The 18,351-nt window shown below is 45.2% G+C and overlaps 1 protein-coding gene across 4 annotated transcripts in view; it reads right to left on the minus strand.

The window, feature by feature from the left end:
* LOC149859828 (uncharacterized) overlaps positions 1 to 18,351 on the minus strand; it is an 80,547-nt gene that overhangs the window by 17,081 nt on the left and 45,115 nt on the right. For 2 of the 4 annotated variants that reach the window (XM_090057293.1, XM_090057291.1), the window contains exon 1: positions 17,765 to 17,978. The exons of 1 other annotated variant lie outside the window; for it this stretch is intronic. The gene's annotated coding sequence lies outside the window, so the exon portion shown is untranslated. Of the gene's footprint in view, positions 1 to 17,764; positions 17,979 to 18,351 lie in introns of those variants that run through there. One more of the 4 variants, XM_090057292.1, reaches the window with a different exon arrangement.

Genomic DNA, 18,351 nt, shown 5'->3' on the forward strand with positions numbered 1-18,351 from the left:
CCTTGCCCTGTAACCTGCTGCCAAGTTCCTCTCACCTTTTGCTACACTGAATGTGGTGAATGCATATATGCTCTGCAGCCCATCTTGTGAGTAGGTGGGACTAATGGAAGGATCACTTGACTGACTCATGTTTCTGGGATCCGTACACAGCAACTTTACACCTTCTATGTCCCTGGCAATCTTTCCAAGGATTGCCAAATATCCTACTACCGATTCAAAAACCCATTCTCTACTGCCCTTAGCGGTACAAGTAGAATTTCAAGGGTCAGTCCATGCCTCGATTACTGATTCAGTCATGGAAATTATCCAGCTTGAGACAGAGGTTTGTTATTGTTTGGACGCCCCATTATTGTTTCCCTTCCTTCAAGGCATTTGTCACTATTGTGTTGAGAATCACAAACAAAACAATGTCAATATACAAGATTCCGGTAGAGAAGGGAAACAAAAGCTAACAAACAACAAATGCAGGTCCCAGTCCTTGTCAGAAGGTCATCAAGCCAACCCCGGCCCTTACTGTATCTGGAAGTTGGCTCCCTGTATTTCCCTTGAGCATCAGATGAGTAAAGGAACAATAAGCCAAGTTCATAAGGCCCTTATCTCAAGACCTTAAATCTCAGCGCGCAAACTTCCAATCAGAAAACAAAGTCTCTAGAGCCCCAGTTAAGCTACAGTGTCAAACCCAGAGCAAGTCTCATCACAACAAGCACAACCCCTAACCTGTTTTCATCTTTCTGTTTATATATAGCCCCAACATAAAGCAGGGCAGAATACTCCTTGACTGCATCCAGGCTATGTGGGCAACAAGCTCCAGACTGGCTTTTAAAGATGTAGAATAGCCCATCACCATCAGTTTCATCCTCACTTCTCTGAAATCCAGAGCAACCTACAAGACATGGAAGTGTATCAGAAATTGTTGGTATCATTCAACTCCCACCATTGAAAGCAATAGGAAATGAAATAGAAGTGGGATCATGGCTATCACATCTAAACAGTGTGCAGAATGAGGAAAAATTGCTTTGTTTCTGATGTCCAATTTGTGAGCAGATTGCAACCTGAGAATGTCTGGTCCTTCCCAGCAAGAGGTAGAAATCCTCTTCCAATCAGATATAAGAGGCATGTGCAATTAGCGCACGTGAATTTTGCTGCTGGGCGCACCGTTTGAACATGTGCCTGAAAGCAATAAACACCAGAACAATCAGCTCCAGAACTTATATATGCAAGTACATGGAGCCCAGTCAGAGCAGCCCTGGCTGGCAGGGGGTCCCAGGGGTCAGCCTGCCAGCCAGGGGCTGTTTCCCCCAGCTACACATGCTGCAGAGGGGCTGGCTGGGGCATGAGAGAGCTTCAGTGTGGGGACTAGCCAACAGGCAGCCCCCACACTGAAGCACCCTCCTGTCCCAACCTGGGCAGCATCTACATGTGCGCTGTTATGGAGTTTTTAACTCCATAGAAGGATAGTGCTTGTATTTACAAGTACTATCCTGCTGCAGAGTAAATTAGTTTATGAAAGCCTAATAGCTGTGCACATGTAGACATGAGACATTTACTACACAGCTAAGTAGTCACATGTGCTGTAAACAGCTCATGTAGATGGCCCCATCAAAGACATTTTGTGCCCTAACTCTTGCCCAGCCTTTCTCCCAATTTTTGTAGCTGGTCCAATAAGAGACATTACCAAACAAATCTGGCTTCTAACATACTTTTTGGACCATCACGAACACAGCATTACTCTTTTCCAATCAGTAATTCATAATGAAAGCTCTCACAACAACTACCCTTTTCAGGACAATAAATTCACCTCATCTCCTGGATGTTTCCTCTGTAACTTCAAACCCTGATGAATAATTTTTGGGAGCTTTTAGGCATGTTCTTAGAAGTTTGTCTTGAGGTTATGCGGTTCAGGCAAGCTCTAAAAAACTAATTTGTTATTGCTCTAAATTGCCTCTGGATACTTACACATTGTTATCATTCCCTTACCCTCAGCTTTGTTGGGAATGTATTATTGTTTATAATAATATACCAGTATTATTATTGATAATAATTGTAAATACATTATTTACAAGTTGTTTGTAATAATTAGAAAATATATTCATATTTGTAATAAGTATTTATGGAAATCAAGTATTGGACAGGGGTCTTACATGGGATGAAAGAAAAATAGCACAAGCAGGTCTCAATGGACCATTAAAAGCTGCTTCCTAAATCTCATCAGCCAAGAGGAGAAACATCTGTTTTTTCACTCATTAAAGTGAGTTAAAAAAAAGGAAGTGAAAGACCCCTCCCTCACCCCATCTCATAGCTTTTTAACCATAAAGCTATCTAGTTGGGGGTGGAATAGATGATCTCGTGAGGTCTCTTCCAGCCCTATTTTCCTATAACCAAGAACCGGCCAAGAGCTCCAGCAGAAGTGAAATTACGAATCAGTATAGATGGGGAAATTACAAATCAGTCTAGAGCATGGTCAGGGGCTGTCCACATAGCCTGGCTCTTTGGCCAGCAGCCCCAGTTTGCTTCAAGGCATTCAGTCTGAAATAGCATTCAGAAACCTGGGAGTCTCTCACTTTTAGCTGATTAATAAGGCATGGACTCATAGGAGGCCTTTTGGAAATATAGGCCAGGTTGCTTTTGCTTCACCACCAAATCAGCTGCATTTCTCACTCCGATGGTGAATAACTAGGCACTTGACTTAATGTGACAGCATGTCTCCTCTGAGCTCCCCAGGAACCCTCCCCCATCTGCCAAAGTCTCAGGAGTCTGGCATTCTCTCAGAAAAACTCCACACTGGCTATTTTTCATTTTGGCATAGTATCACTCCAGGCCCAATCCACTGCTTTTAGTTTCTAAAGCAGCGTGCGTGTATGTATGTGTGCTTGTGTGTGTGTGCGTATACATTTGCATGCATATGTGTGCAATTGTACATGGATATAGGTCAGTACCAGCTTTTTTTCCCCCTTTTTATTTATTTATTTTTTGCTTCCTTAGGCAAACTGGAAAAATGTCACTTTCACAATCAGCATTCACTAAACATTTTGCTACCCTAGGTGACCACCTGTTCTGCTAATACTGTACAATTTTTGCACACTTTTCTTGATAGACACTGATAGCAGGGGCCCAGGACCACAGTGTGTACAAGGGCCCCAGGCCATGCTCTTTACCAGCTGACTGACTTACATTCTTATTTCAGTGCCTCTCTTTTGTGGTATCTGAGTGTACTCCCTTTCCCACCCTTTTCATTTCTGAAACCACAGTGAAAACCAGGACAGCCTGCAATTTTGTAAACATCAGCACAAACCTTTTATTTTGTGATTGAAGAGGATTTTAAAATGAAGTTCCGCATAGAAATGCCTGCCCTCATTTAAAAACTTGTCACACATACAGGGGTGGAAGTCCTTTTCAAACAGCCTATGTCTATTGTGCCTACTTCTGCATGCATGCAAGCTGATAAAGGTGGGAGTAGCTTAAATCACTTGCTGCATGTGTTTTGCATAGGTAAGTGAAGGTAGGAGCACTTCAGGTGGGTGCCTGGATGGGAGTAGATAGTAGGAACAGACCATTCATAAAAATAAATCTACCAAAAGTATCAGCCATAATGCTTTTTAGAAAACTATTGTTTTTGAACTTCCATCTGGTAATATTAGACTCCCAAATGTTTGTTTAGATAATTCTTTATTTTATTGCTATCGATAGCAGCAGTAGGGCCAGGCTAGGAGCACATGATCAGTTCCCATGCCTGGTCCATTCATAGCCCTGCAGTTTTAGCAAAACCAAAATCCATAGGCCTGGCTCTACCTGGGTTACAAAATAAGCACTCCTGATCTTCAACATTAGGCAGAGGGCCTGCTGAAAGGAAGCTCCCAACCTAAGCTTCAGCTCCCTGGATGGGGAAAACCCTCAATCAGTTTCTTTTCTGCAGACTCTGGAAGAAAGATGCTGCCTTCTAACATCTCCCACCTACCTTGGACCTCAGAATAAATTGCTCTGTCCTCCCACAGCTCTTGACTTTTCTAGATGCTCCCGCTTTGAAGGAAGGAAGGTGATGTTCTGATTTGGCAGCTAAATGCACAAACATGGACATGCACAAACATGGACACACCATCAACTTTCTACTTCTCCACACAACAGAAAAGGAGCATTTATGGTAGGTAAGTTCAGGAGATACTTGGAAACTGGGTGGTTTCTGATCAGCATATATTACCAGAAGTAAGACTGGAATGGTTAATAGGAGTTGAAACCCTGGCACCGGGGACAGTAACTGAAGATGGCTTACCATCACGTCAGTCCATAGCTGCAAGCAAAGGTTGTCAGCAAAAAGGAAGGCAGTGTTCTTATTACTGACAATAGCTCGTTCTGAAGCACTTGATATTTTTAATCATTTTCTTTTAGCTCAGGCAGAAGAGTCTAAGAAACAGCAAGAAAGGAATTCAAGGAGGGTTGTGTTCCACATAAATGTAAAACAGAAGGGGAAGATTTTTAAATAGGGAATACAACGCTATTACAAACAATGTAAAAAAGGAAACAAGGAAGTCATTTAAGGACTGAAAAGTCTTAGGGACTGAAATCATCTTAAGGACTGAAATCGCTTAAGGACTGAAAAAAGAGGTGCCAGAACAATTTTACACCAGTAGCAAAAAAACAGTGACTTCGAGGAAGCTGTTAAAGCTTGTTATGTATGCCAAAAGTGCAGGCCAAGTTGAATGTAAGAACCTATGTTAGTGGCACAATAAAAATTGCCTCTGCTCCAACCCTTTGAACAAAATAGGCATGGATTTGTTTACAGTGGCAGAATAAAAACAACATACCCTGGATTACTTTCTTACTTCCTCAGCATATGAAATGTCATTTTGATAGACTCTGTAATATACATTTTAGTAGAATAGTAACATCTGTTAATTGGCCACAGTTTATTAAACTGCATCAGTTTAAGCAGTTTTCATCTCTGATCCAGCAGACTGGTAGAAAGCAGTGTCAAATAGGGTGCCTGCTAAGAAGGACTACAGAGTCAGACTGATCTCTTTAGCAAAGTTAAGTTACAGAACCGTACTAGTGAAGCATCAGTTGACATTCATAGGCATGTTCTTTGAGAAGGAACTGAAAACATGCACATCTGCATTGTGAAAAATCAGAGTAACTAAGGACTTACAAATGCAAAAAAGAAACAGGTAATTTCTGGATACTGCACAGGTGCTGAAAAGGGTATGCCAGGAGATGACTAGAATATGCATGCCAAGATTATATGGATAACAAGAATATATGCATTCCTGTAGATAACTACATGTGAGCAGCTAAGCAAGTGGATAGATAAGAGACATATATGACATTTAGGTATCAGATAGTTTTTGGCCCTTGCACAGGGAAACTTACAGCTTGCTGTGTGCATCACAGTCACCATCTTAGCTGACACAGTAAGGACTAAACTAGGGATTTCCAGAGCTAAAAGGTATAAGCCGTCACAATCTGTGCTAAGAAGCCAGGCTTTGTAGCTAGAATTTGTCACAGGCTCACATTCTGTAAGGATCAGGCACAGAAGGGGACACAAAAACACACAGAATAGGTCTATAGCCTGGCAGCACTGTGTTCCAGCCAGGACATTTCTGTGTGTGTCCACTGTACCCATTGCCTCCCACATGCATGCTTCAAACCTGGATATCTTTTTTTTTCTTTTTGGGAGGAATTTTTTCATATTCTAAGTCAAATTAGCCAAATCAGTTCTGAATCCTCTTGATTGAGCAGCACTCAATCATTTAAAAACAGTATGGGGCACTACACCCAGCAAGTATCCTCCAGCCCAGACTTTTCAGCCTGGAGCTTCAGATACTCCCAAATCCATTGGTGGGCATCCTACATGCAGGCCCAAGACCAGAGGCTTGGGGTTCAGATGCCCCCAAGTTTCACTTGTCCTTAACCAAAGGCCACAGGAGCAAGGCAGGGAGATGTCCTCCATTTGCATAAAGTAGGTGTTTAGCTGAGATCCTTTCACTGGAAGCTGGCCAGTGGGAAGCTAATTACAAGACTCTCATAGAGCATCCTGTCTTCAGTGCATTGGACAGGGGTGCACCCTCCCCTACACAATGCCATTTAAATCCATCTCCATTCAGGTAACAGACTAATGCAGCAACTTTTATTAGTAGATGTTTAAGATTGTGAATCCAAAAACGATGACAAAGTCAGTAGGGAAATACATATCACCTGAGCGAGGGGCTAGCATTAGAGGGATGGGGGGTGAGGTGGGGAATGCAACTAGGTTACAGGAGATGCAATGTTAGCCAACTAAGCCCGCGGGTGGGGGGGAGTGGGAAGGGAGAAGGGGAGGGAGAGGGTTTGTGATGCTGAGAAAGAAAGAAGATATATACACACAAACCCGTTACAATGGTCCACAACGGTGGAGGAAGTGGTTCGAAGAAAGTGTCTCAGTCCATATAGAGACTCATCGCGGGGGTCCTCTTCAGGTGGAGCAGGTTTCATCCACTGCTGAAGAATCCTCTCAAAAGTGAAGGTCTGTCTGGTGCGGGGAGGGGTTCAGGCAGTTCCCTCTGGGTCCGGTCCGGCAGCAGTTCGTCTGGTGGGGTTGGAGTACTGGCAGTGGCCCATGATGTGTTCCACATAGATGTCGTGGGACCAACGGATGGTGTCGGACACCATGAGGCAGTGCATCAACTTGGTGTAGCAGCGGGAGACGCGGCAGGCACACAGGATGCTCTCGTTGCTGGGGTCCCAGGCTCCGAGTGTTCCCACGATGAGTGCGTTGACTGTCACGTCGTAGCCACAGCCCCTCAGGATGTCAGTCAGTGGGGCATACTTCTCCCACTTGCAAGCCCAGGCATCGGTGAAGGCTTGGCGCCAGTTCTCAAAGGGGATGGTTACGCCCATGATCATGACTTTCTTGGCCTCTTCGTTAGTGATGACAACGTTGGGTCGCATCTGGCTCTCACAGCCCGGAACGGTGTGATTCACAGAGATCTCCCCCACTGCGCCGGGATGGCCCTTACCAGGCGGTCCTGGACAACGTTGTGGCGGAGCTGCTAGGCTCTGGTGAGCGGCTTGCAGCTGCACAGCACATGGGGGAGGGTCTCTGCCATGTAGCCGCACTGTCAGCACCGAAGTGGACGGTCCCATTCAGAGGCAGGCAGTTGAGGTGGGCGCAATGGAGGAGGCACTTGATCTGAGCCAATGTGATCTTAGCCAAAAGGCCAAGAAGCTACAGTTACTCCAGGTGGCCACTCTCAAGATCATGCTCTTCAATGAGCAAAAAAATGGGGATGAGCCGGACATAGCCTCAGTGGCATATTTCTAAGTTTGGAGCATGTGAGCAGTGGGGGGTGTACTCAGGAACATCCTGGACGGAGGTTGCTGCTACCACCCTGTAAACAAACACACACAGTCCCATGGAGTACATGTGCAAGAGCCAGCAATTACCCCAAAGCCCTGAATCCAGTATAATATAGAGGTTTTCCTCTGTTTTGCAGGCATGTTGCTCCTTCTCCTTTATTGCTCCCTCAGCTGAACATTTTGAGTAGACTGTGATTGATGCCACCTGCTTCCTGGGTGCTGGATTCCTCCCCATCATTACATCTGAAAATGGCAAAAGGGCAGTGTTGACAGAATCCAAGTGTGTGGCAACCATATCCATTAACCCCTCAGGGAAGGACTGGAGATCACCACACTCAGAGCACATAAAACACAAAATGCCTCCATCCAAAGGAAAAAAAAAGAATTGCCCACCTCTGTACCTGTATCAATTACAGAAGATACATTAAGAGGTTTCAGTAATGGTTTCTTGTCAATAAACTGGGTCTCCAAGTCCCAGTGCTTTAGTGTCCTGATTCAAGCTCTCCTGGGGCAAAATGCACCAGAGAAAGCAGTGTTACAGACACAAAGGCAGGCAGAAGGAAAGGTAATAGAAACAAGATGCTGGATGAGAAGAGATCAGACAGCAATCTGTACCAATGCAGATAGATAGTAAAGTTAAGGAGAAAAAATTCTTTACTTCGTGCATTTACAAATGATTTCCTTTCTTATGTGCCTGTCCCCAGCTGCCCACCCCCTTTCTCTCTGTTCTGGTGATTTTAAAGCTTTGGGAGCTTCAAGTAAGTGTGACTGACTTTCAGCCTGAGTCAGCTAAACATGTAACTAAGCTAGGAGAAAAGTACTGTCCTTTTCTGTCCTCAATGCATAATAGAGACACAGCCAGATTAGGGGATAGTTTAGTTGGGAATTACTTATGAGCACTAAAAATAGGAAGACTGAGTAAAGATATAGATCAAGGCAGTTCCTCTGGACTCTCACCACCCTACAGCTGCTTCTTGCTCAGGTTTGCATTGCTTTAATGTCAGGGCTGAGTGCTGAGCAGGTGTACCAGGAAGATTGGGAAAACTAGTCTATAAAGAATCTCTTCTACACAAGCAGAAAAATGAAATCTATTTATAGCACTCAGAAGAAAGCTAAGAAGGAAAATAGCAAATCTACCTCAACCCCTGTATCATAAAGGGACATTGCGTCTAAGATGGAGGGGGCATTTCTAACTATGATCAACAGCCAAGACTATAGGTGAACTTTGCTTCTATTCCAAAGGCAGCAAAGGTTGTCCTTACATCCCCACACTCAAATTTTCATAATGTCATCTTGCCTGCACAGCAAAATTCAAGTATAGGACACACAGATTCCCTATCTGCACCAACCTAAACCTGATATCTAATACTTTCTACATATTGTGGGGGAGGGGGGTCTTTCCCACAGACAGATGTCCCCAGCCAGAAGGAAACCTATAGTGTATCACATAGTGGGCATTGCCATAGACTTAGTGATTGCCATACATTTAGCGTGTAAATGATCCTTTAGAAAAAGTCCTCAGTTTCATATCAGGAAAAGCATGCCTAATTACCCAAGCCATCCTATAAATTATATCTTATTATTTATTGCCTAGAATCATCACATACCTGGAAATGGAAGACATGCTAATGATTTCAGATGGGATCTGGATCATTAATATACTATTAATATCTTTAAGGAACCAATAGTTTGTCCAATATAATGTCCTATACCTATATTTCTCAGAGACTATAGCTGAAATTACCTTTTTTCACATAGGCAAGCAATGGCTATACAGAAAGCATTCTCCCCCCTGGTTTTGCTAATGCCCATCTCTAGGGTATTTGAATACAGGCTAATGGCAGTGCTAGTTTCAGACAGACACATGCTTGAGGGCTTCTTTTTCATTTAGAACTGGTTGGGGTATCTCTACGCAACACTGCATTGCATACAATAAAGGTTTCTGGGGTTAAATATCTGGTAGCCAAGTTCTGTTGCGTGCTGCCTATTTATACCTAAAATAGTGTGGGCAGAGTAAGGGCGGGACAGAAATCATTGATCTTGTTTCTGCTTTCTTTGGAAAGTCAGAGGGACTGCTCCATAAACCATCTATAACTTACAGCCTAGTTGTTACGAAGGTAATGGGGAGTACTCCAAGGGCATGCCCTGCACAGTGTGTGTGAGACTTTCAGCCAGCAATGGCCCAAACACAAATCCTCATGTAGACATGATTTCTGTTTCTGGCATATATACAAAGTGCCTGAGGGGACCGTATGCAGGGCTGCTCTCAGTAAGAACACTGATGCTGCTTGTGTGCTCATTTCCATCTGTCTAATCTAGATTTCTAGTTTAGCAAACTGTAGAGGGTCCGTGGCCATGGGGTGGCCCTGATGTCCCCTGGTGGCCATGTACCCCTGCCTGGCTCAGGCTTGGCTGCAGCCCTTCCCTTGAATCTCTCCTGCCACACCTTGATCTTAATGAAGGTTATAAAAGGGAGGCTGCCTGTGGGCTCTGTGTGAGCCTGAGCCCGTGTAGATTCCCACTGGGCTCTTCTTAGGTCCCTCCAGTCACAGTCCTGCACCCTCCAGACCAGCAGGCCCTCTCAGCCTGCCTGTACCCCTGCCAGGCACCTGTCACCTTAGGGGCCCTGTGCATGGCTCCTTACCTCCCCTACACCATGCCCCAAGCCTTGCAAATGTTCTCATTCTGTGATGTTCACTAATTATGCACTCAGCCCCCTTGGGACTTTGGATCCCCTGGTCCATTACAAAATCTCTTCCCTGAGCTCCCAAACCCCTGGTCCTTTGTGAGGCCCCTTCCCCAAGTTCCCAGACCCCTGGTCCTCCTTGCAGCCCTTCTCCAAGCTCAGGGACCCTCTGGTCTGGCTTAGCCATTTCCTGGACACCAGGACCCTCTGTGGGCTTAAAATAAATCAAAGGCCACTTGCCTGTAAAAATTCAGGCCTTCTCTGCTCTGAGGGCTTGCCTCTGCTCCCAGACCTGCAGGGCTGTTTATATCAAGTCCACTCCTTTTAGGAGCCCTAGTGCCAGGAGCTCTTCACCTTGTGTCTGCAAGGGAGAGACTGCCTGATTGGCTCAGGCTCTGGGCTTATACAGCTCCAGTCTGAGGCCTCTTTGGTCAAATCAGTCTCTCATTAGCTCCCTGCACCACCTGCAAGCAGCCCCCTTAAAGTAGCGGGCAGGGCCATCCCTAGGGGGGGCAAATCAGGGCAACCACCCTGGGCCCCACACTTTGGGGGGCCCCACAGAGCTGGACACAGCAGCTGCGGTGCAAAGCTGGATGGAGTGGTGGCTCCACATCCAGCTGCTCACTACCCACCGTCCTCCTCCCCCCCGCCAATAGTGGCAGCAGCTTCTTCAGGTCTGGGATCGGAGCAGGGCTGGGGCCCCGCATGGGCTGATTTTGCCCGGGTCCCACACCCTGCTCAGGTCACCTCTGGGAGCAGGCATACCCCAGTGCCCTGTTACACACCTCCCCCATTTATCCACGACCCAGGGAAGTCTTACTGTAGCATGCCACTGAGTGTTTCGCCATTTGAGTTATTCTCCCTTGCCTTTTCCCCATCACAGGGATAACCCACCAGGCTGGGGGGTGGAGGTGTTCAGGCACCTCCTGCTTGACTTCCCCTGGTATTTAGTAGGCACTTCCCTACCACAGGTAGTCCCCTCCTACTAACCAGCCCTGCCCTCATCCTCGGCTTCTCCACGCACCCCAGCTCCCAGTGCTTTTAGAAAAAGCCTGAACTCACTGAGTGCTGCCTGGCAGGGAGGTGATCCCTGCTGCCCCCCACTGCCCCATGCTGCATGAGGGACTCTGTCATGAGCCCCCCCTGACCCCCAAGTGCTCCCCCAGCCTCCCCTACAGCTGCCCCTCCCACCTCAGCTATGGCCCTTTAAGAAACCCACCCCCCCAAAAAACATGGCATGGGGCAGTGGGGGGCAGTAGGGATTGCCCCTCTGCCAGTCAGGAACTGGGGAGTCTGGGGGTTTTTTGTTTTTTTTCTTAAAGAGCCGGAGCCGGGATGTGCGGGGCAGCCATGGTGGGCTGAGACCATGCTGGGGGTCAGGAGGCTCGTGCAGAGCCCTCCTGCCTGACAGCACCTGATGAGTTGGGGCTTTTTTATTTTAAGTGCCGGCGGCTGGGGTGGGCGGGGCAGCCATTGCTGGGGCTGGGAGAGCAGGAGAGGGATGGACCTATGTGATTCAGAGATTCGGCAGCAGTGAAGTCTGAATCACGTTTGGCTGAATTGATTTGGGACAGTGATTTGAATCACCAGATCTAGTCACTGTCCTCCTAATCAGCCATATCCGAATCCAAAGTGAATACCAGCTGCTTCACACAGGCCTGGTAGCCAACTCTCTCCATAGTGCTTCCATATTTCCTTCAAGCTGGAGGCACTTTTGCTTACAGTCCTCCAGCTCCTCCCATAATGCATCTGTTTAGTCTTCCTGACACTCCAGTTGCTGCCACCAGGCCTCTATGACCCATTGTTTGTCTTCTACCAACTGGGCAAGACCCAGTGTTTCAACTGTCTGTGTTGTGAAATCTACTGATTTCAAAGTCCCATCAGCCATTTCTTTCTGTAACATGTGCAACTTCTCACACCCTCGGTTCTTGTCTGCCTGCACTGTAAGGAGCTTCTCAAGGGATCTAGTTCTTTCAGCCTCTGCTGCAATCAAACATCTAACTTCTTTTGACCCCGCTTCCTTTCTCCCCTGTTTGCAAGTGTTGTTCTACGGTGACCACTTTTGCCTTGGCTTGCTGACATCTGGACCTCTCTACTTCTAGCTTCCACTGTAGACAGGCTGCTCTCTTGCCCACCTAATCCAAGTATAGCTGGCAGCTTAATACCTCACATCTAAGTCCATCTATAGTATTCATCCCAGCTGTGATTCTTTCAGTCCCAGTTCTTTTGCCCCTTCCTTGCTGGGATGAGGGGGAGCCCCTGACCTGGGCCTCAATCTGTCTCTCCATCAGTCTCTGGCTGCAGTCCCTCCTCTGGACCTTTGGTCTCCCCAGATCTTGGCCCTGTCTGTTAGAGCACTTGAGGCTTTTGGCCTCTCTTGGCCCCTCCTACTTTCAGCAGTGGTCTGCTCGGCCCTTGGCCCCTCTTCCTGGGCTCTAGCCCCCACTCCTGTCCTAGCGATACTTTTGGCTTTTCTAACTTCACTCAAGAGTTCACTTTCCCCTTTCAGGGACACGGGGTCTCTCCTTGTGCATAGCTTGTTCCTGGCCCATGCACCAGTGTAGCAGGTCCATGGCCACAGAGTGGCCATAACATCCCCCCCCACCCAGTGGCCATGCAGCCCCCTCCTGGCTCAGGCTCAGGCTCAGTTACAGCCCTTCCTTTGAATCTTGCCCACCACAACTTGATTTTAATGAAGGTTATAAAAGGGAGGCTGCCTGTATGCTCTACATGAGCCTGAGCCTGTGTTGATCCCCACTGGGCTTTTCCTGGGTCGCCTCAGTTACAGTCCTGTGCCCCTCAGGCTAACAGACCCTGTCAGCCTGCCTGTACCCCTTCTGGCCACCTGTCGCCTTAGGGGATAATTGCATGGCTCCTTACCTTCCCTACACCATGCCCCAAGCCCTCTCACTCTGTGATGTTTAATAACTATATACTCAGCCCCCATGGTCCTTTGGACCCCCTGCCCCCTTACACAATCCCTGCTCTGAGCTCCCAGACCCATTTCCCTGCATACTGCCCCTTCCCTGGACTCCTGGATTCCCAGCCCTATGTGCCACCCCTTCCCTGGGCTCCTGGACCCCTGGCCCACCTCATGGCCCTTCTCTGAGCTCAGGGACCCTCTGGACCAGCTTAGCCCTTCCCTGGACACCAGGATCCTCTGTGGGCTCAAAATAAAACAAAGGGAACTTGCTTGTAAAAACTCAGTCCTTCTCTGCACAGGGGGCTTGACTCTGCTCCCAGGCCTGCAGGGTAGTTTATATGTTGCTGTCCCTTCAGGAACCCTTGCAGCCCAGAGCTCCTCACCTTGTGGCTGCCAGAGAGAGACTGCCTGATCAGCTTAGGCTCTGGGCTTATATAGGTCCAGCCTAAGCCGTCTTCTGGTCAGGTGAGCCTCTCATTAGCTCCCTGCACCACCTGCAAGTAGCTGCTAACTCCCTTAAAAGAGCAGATATGCCCCAGTGCCCTCCTGCATAAACCATACCATACCCATCATTGTAGTATTTGAATGCATTTGTATAGAAAGAGAGATTATGGCTACTTCCAGGTGACAGAACAGCATTTGTCTCAGTATCCCTAAGTGCAAAGAGTCTGCAAGATATATATTTTCCCAGAAACTGACAGCATGCTTTGGAAAGCAACCATGCCCTTTTATTTTTATTATGTAACAAGATGCATATGGAAAATTCAACAGGCGTATAAAGAAGAAATCTCAAAGCTCAGAGGCTCTTTCTGAGCCAAATCATCCTGCACTGCCAAACTTATCCTAAAGCATGTGGAGATCCAGGGAGACCAACCCATGCCATCCTCCAATAAGACTCAAAATGATAGGGTTGGGCCTACTGTGGAAGATATGTTTTAAAAAGACCTTCATCTTCCTTTGCCACTGAACATTGCCTGGACTCCATCCAAAGCTCTCCAGAGCAGTGGCCTGAGCATGCATTGCTTGCAGCTTTTCCATTCTTCTCAACATTGTAAAACTGTCTTGTAAAAGCAAAATTAAAGGCCTGGATGTCAGCCACAAAACCCTTACTCTGGACATGTTTTCTGTTGTACGCAACTCAGAGGGAAAAAAAAAACTATTGGCATTAAGCTTCTTTATAAATCTATTGATGGTATTTTATCACTTCCTGACATTCCTCTATAAAAACCACTCAGCTACGTTTACAAATTATAAAATTAGTTTTATGTGCAGGATCCAGCTAATGGTTCAGCTAAATCTAGTGAGCAGAAAGATTAGATGCTTCTTCATTCCTCGTGTTAGAATTTATTATGTAGCATGTTTGTGTGAGGAGGTGGAGCAGAAACCATAGTTAGAATGTTTTTCCTCCTCAACTGAAGCTTTCAAGGGTCAATGATAAATTGACCAGCAGCTGGAGCGTTTTGGAAAGGTCTTCTTTGTGGTGATAAAACAAGCTTGAATGGATCAGGGATGTGTTTGTTGTTTATAAATATGGAATATGCTGCCTATAAACAAGGGAACTAAAGGTAAAACTGAAATAGAACAAGAAGTGGATTTAAGGCCTAAGGGATGGAAGGGAGAGGTGGAGAAATGTATTTTAACAGGAAGGGATATAAAGGTTATTTTTCAGTTATTCAGTCTTTATTTTTGTATGATGTTTGTTTCACACAGTATATTATGCAAAAAAAAATACAGGTTACAACCGAATATACATCATTTACATATATATACATATATAAATCTTTGTAATATAGAGCATTGAGCTACTTCCAAGCTCAAGGGTTCCATCCCCACTCTCACCCTTCCTGATATGCAACAGGCACTCCTCAGCTACAACCCAGAATCTATCCTGAGCTCTTCTAAGCAGGGTGTTACACTGGTAGCTAAGGGCCAATATTCAAATAAAGTAAGCATAGTTCAACAGAGAAGAAGATAGTTAGGGAAATATTATTTTTATATTGAGAAAATAGTGACTGATTGGCCAGGATTCATATTTTCAAATGCAGGTCCTTAAAGTGAGATACTTAAATCTATATTTCACTATCCAAATGAGTGGCCAGATTTGCATCCATAGGTCCAATTGAAGATTTTTATTTTAAGGCAGAAATACAGGTTTGAGTCCACAATTTTGATCATCTTTTGTACATTTTGGGCTCAGTGATTTGGTTAAGGTAACACAGTCGATCAACAGCAGGCAACCAAACTAGGTGTTCTGATTTACAGTTCTAGGCCAGGCTCATTCAAATGTATGGGACTCTTGTCCATCTCACAAGTATTCTGACAGGGTAACTCTACCGACTTGTAGTTGCAGTGGCATAACTGGATGGATAATTGGGCCGATTATTTCTATATGGGGTGTCTGAATGGTGGCTACTTCTCTCTGATGGACGTGAGGGGCTAGAACTCATCAGGGTCTGAGGAATCTTGGACCATGACATTATGTGTATCAGTAGGTCACCTGTCTTCTAATAGTATTACATCCCCCCTCCCCAGTGCATTCAGTTGCTTCCTAATCCTTTGATTGATAACAAACAACTGAGAGTAAAAAGTATATATACAACTCCCCCAGCTTAAAGCCAAAAAAACCCCCCCAAAGCTAATCAGCTTTGAAGACTGGGAACATAAAGAAAAAAATACATCTCCGAGGCAGGTTCTCAGACTTCAGTACTCTGCTTCCTTTAAAAAAAACATTTTTTTCTTCTGTAGTGTATTTATCATGCAAAAGTCAGTCCTTGAAAGAGTCATTTATGTAGCTAGGCAATGACTGGTTGGACTCTCTATTATATTGGAATTATTTACTTGTATAACCTTTACAGAAACCAGAGATAGTACACTAGAATAACTTCCCTGTATACAATGGCAGCTACATCCCGATTCAGCTTATTTATGTATATAGCTTAGTCCTGTGAAAGAGCTGTGGCTGTGTTTATAATAGAGACCCAGACCAAAATACTAACTCTTTACATGAGTGAATTCAGACTCGGGTCTAAATCTAAATCCTGAAGCTGTGAAGCTCACATTACACCCTATTTCCAAAGCAGCTGAACATCCTCATTTTCTTTTGATTTCAGCTGCTGTTCTAGATGCTCAGTGCTCTGAAAATCAGGCCTTTTAATCTTAATTTTGCCTAACTGGAGGAAGTGTGGAGTATTGTTGCAATGCTCACAAGCTAAAATATGACAAGCAGGACAGAGAATGCAGGTAAATCAGATCAAGCATTAATGAGCATGTTGCTGCAGTCACAAGGTTACTCCTGCCCTGTCCCTCCTTCCTGTTGCGTATGAAACGTCAAAGCTTTTCTATCAGTCCACCAGCCTTACTTTCTTCCCGTATCTCTTCAAAGCTCACGATATAGCATCCCAAAATGCAAAGAACACGGTGATTTTTAAAATGTAAACAGAACTAATAATACCTCCGTCACCAAGTGCCATGGAACCCAAAATCAAGTAACTGCAATCTCATTTCTCTACCCCCTTCACCTCCACCCTCCTTCTCCTTATCGCTTGCCTATGCTATTGCCTCAGGTATCAGTCAAGCCCACATGAACTGTTAGGTCGCTGGAGGATTTGTTTCCTGAAATGCCCCACATCTCTGCTATAAAACAACAAATAAAAATAGCAGAAGTGAGGTCAGAAGCAGAAACATGTTGCTCAGTAATCAGCCATGTACATGCTGAAGTTTACCAGGTATGCATGTGTCCTCTCAGGCACACCCGTTCTCTGCCCGCCAATTGCTTTCTACCCTGGCCACTTCAAAACTAGCTAGGCAATAAGCAAAAAGCCTTGCATCTACTACACTAAGTGAAGAAGATTTTTTTAAAGGTGCTTAACCATGTGTGTGCTGGAGTGTAAGAGCCTTGGGGTCCTGGGCAAAGATTTACCCAGCTAAGGTCAGACCCTGAGAATTTCTAATCACTTCTCAGGGTTTGCCCCTAAATCAGTACAGCACACACACACAACCAAGAGATATCTAGGGGCTATGAAGATGCTCACTCAAAGCTGTGACATCACAGTCAGGAACTGTTTTGTTACTTGTGATGAAACAGCTGGCAATATTGGAATTATTTTAACCAGAAGAACTGTATTAGGTATATTTCTTTGTCACTACTATGTACTAACTCCCTGGACTAATTCTACTATCATTTCCACCATTCAACCAGCTACTGTTCAGAACTGCCTTAAAATCACATTGCGTATGAAAAAAACTCTCACTCCCAAATTACTGCCATGATTAGCTAAACCTTGATGTGAATGTCCTTCTACTATTCTGATTTTCAGTCACCCCTGAACTTTAAGTCTTATAGCTATCCAAAATAGCCTCTCGTTTCCACATAGCACTGAGTGACATCTTCAGATGTATAAAGGAGTCTTTGTTTACAAGATAACAAGGATGAAATGCAAATAAAAAGTCCAAGTAGCACAAGATCTAACAAGGTCCAGATCTGTTCTTTCAAAGGCATTGAAACTGCAATGCTCACATTAAGCAATACTTGTGTTTAGAACATTAAATATAATGCTAAAACCATCTTCTTTGTGAAAACAACTTGCATATGAGTTTATTTATGATATAACTTTAATCTCTTCGATACCAGGTCTTTAAAGCTTATTTCAGCCTGAAAAAAATAATACTGGGTAATGAATCAAGGCCTTAAGAGGCTGATAAGCAGCAGGGAGCCCTGGTGGAGAGCGAGCTCCTGATTTAATTAAAGTCTTAAAGATACTCCAAGAAACAAAATCCATTCCACCCATCAACGTGATAAAAAGACTGCAAGTTCCCTTAAACTCTCCTACCTGCCTCATGAATCTTCTGGCTGGAAAAGCAAGGCAAAACGTGGTCTTCTTTCATTTAATTCTTCAAACCAGCAATTTTCTTGCAAGCACTACAGTTTTACCGCTCCCTGGAAACGCTAATGGGCGTTATGCCTGTGCAGCGAGAAGAGAAGATGCTTCAAAGTGTTCTTAAGGCAGAGGTGCATCAAAGCCCTCTGAGGTAATTGAAGACATGCTGTTATTCTGAGGACAAAGCAGGTGTTCTGATCTGAGGCTTTAAGAAATGGTGGAGTTTACTGAAGGCAGTGGAGAGCTGCCAGATTCATCCCAGTGCAACAGAGACTGGAATTAGGTACATTTTGCATCTAGAGTAACCTTTAGGTTGGAGTCAAAAGTGGTATTTCCATAATAATTTTTTCTAAACATTCATCTGACTGAAAACCTAGTAATTGTCAATATGTCAGAGGATAAAAAACAGTACCTTTAAGTCTTGACCAGAATAGCTCTGCTGACTTTGGTTTCAAATTACAGTGTGCCACATAGGCTAATACAAGGGAACTACTATTGGTGGGATTCCCCATCCTTCCCACGATCCCACTGGGGACTGA

This window comes from Crocodylus siamensis, chromosome 7 (genome assembly GCF_052110815.1).
Source record: "Crocodylus siamensis isolate JL-2025a chromosome 7, ASM5211081v1, whole genome shotgun sequence".
NCBI lineage: Eukaryota > Metazoa > Chordata > Crocodylia > Crocodylidae > Crocodylus > Crocodylus siamensis.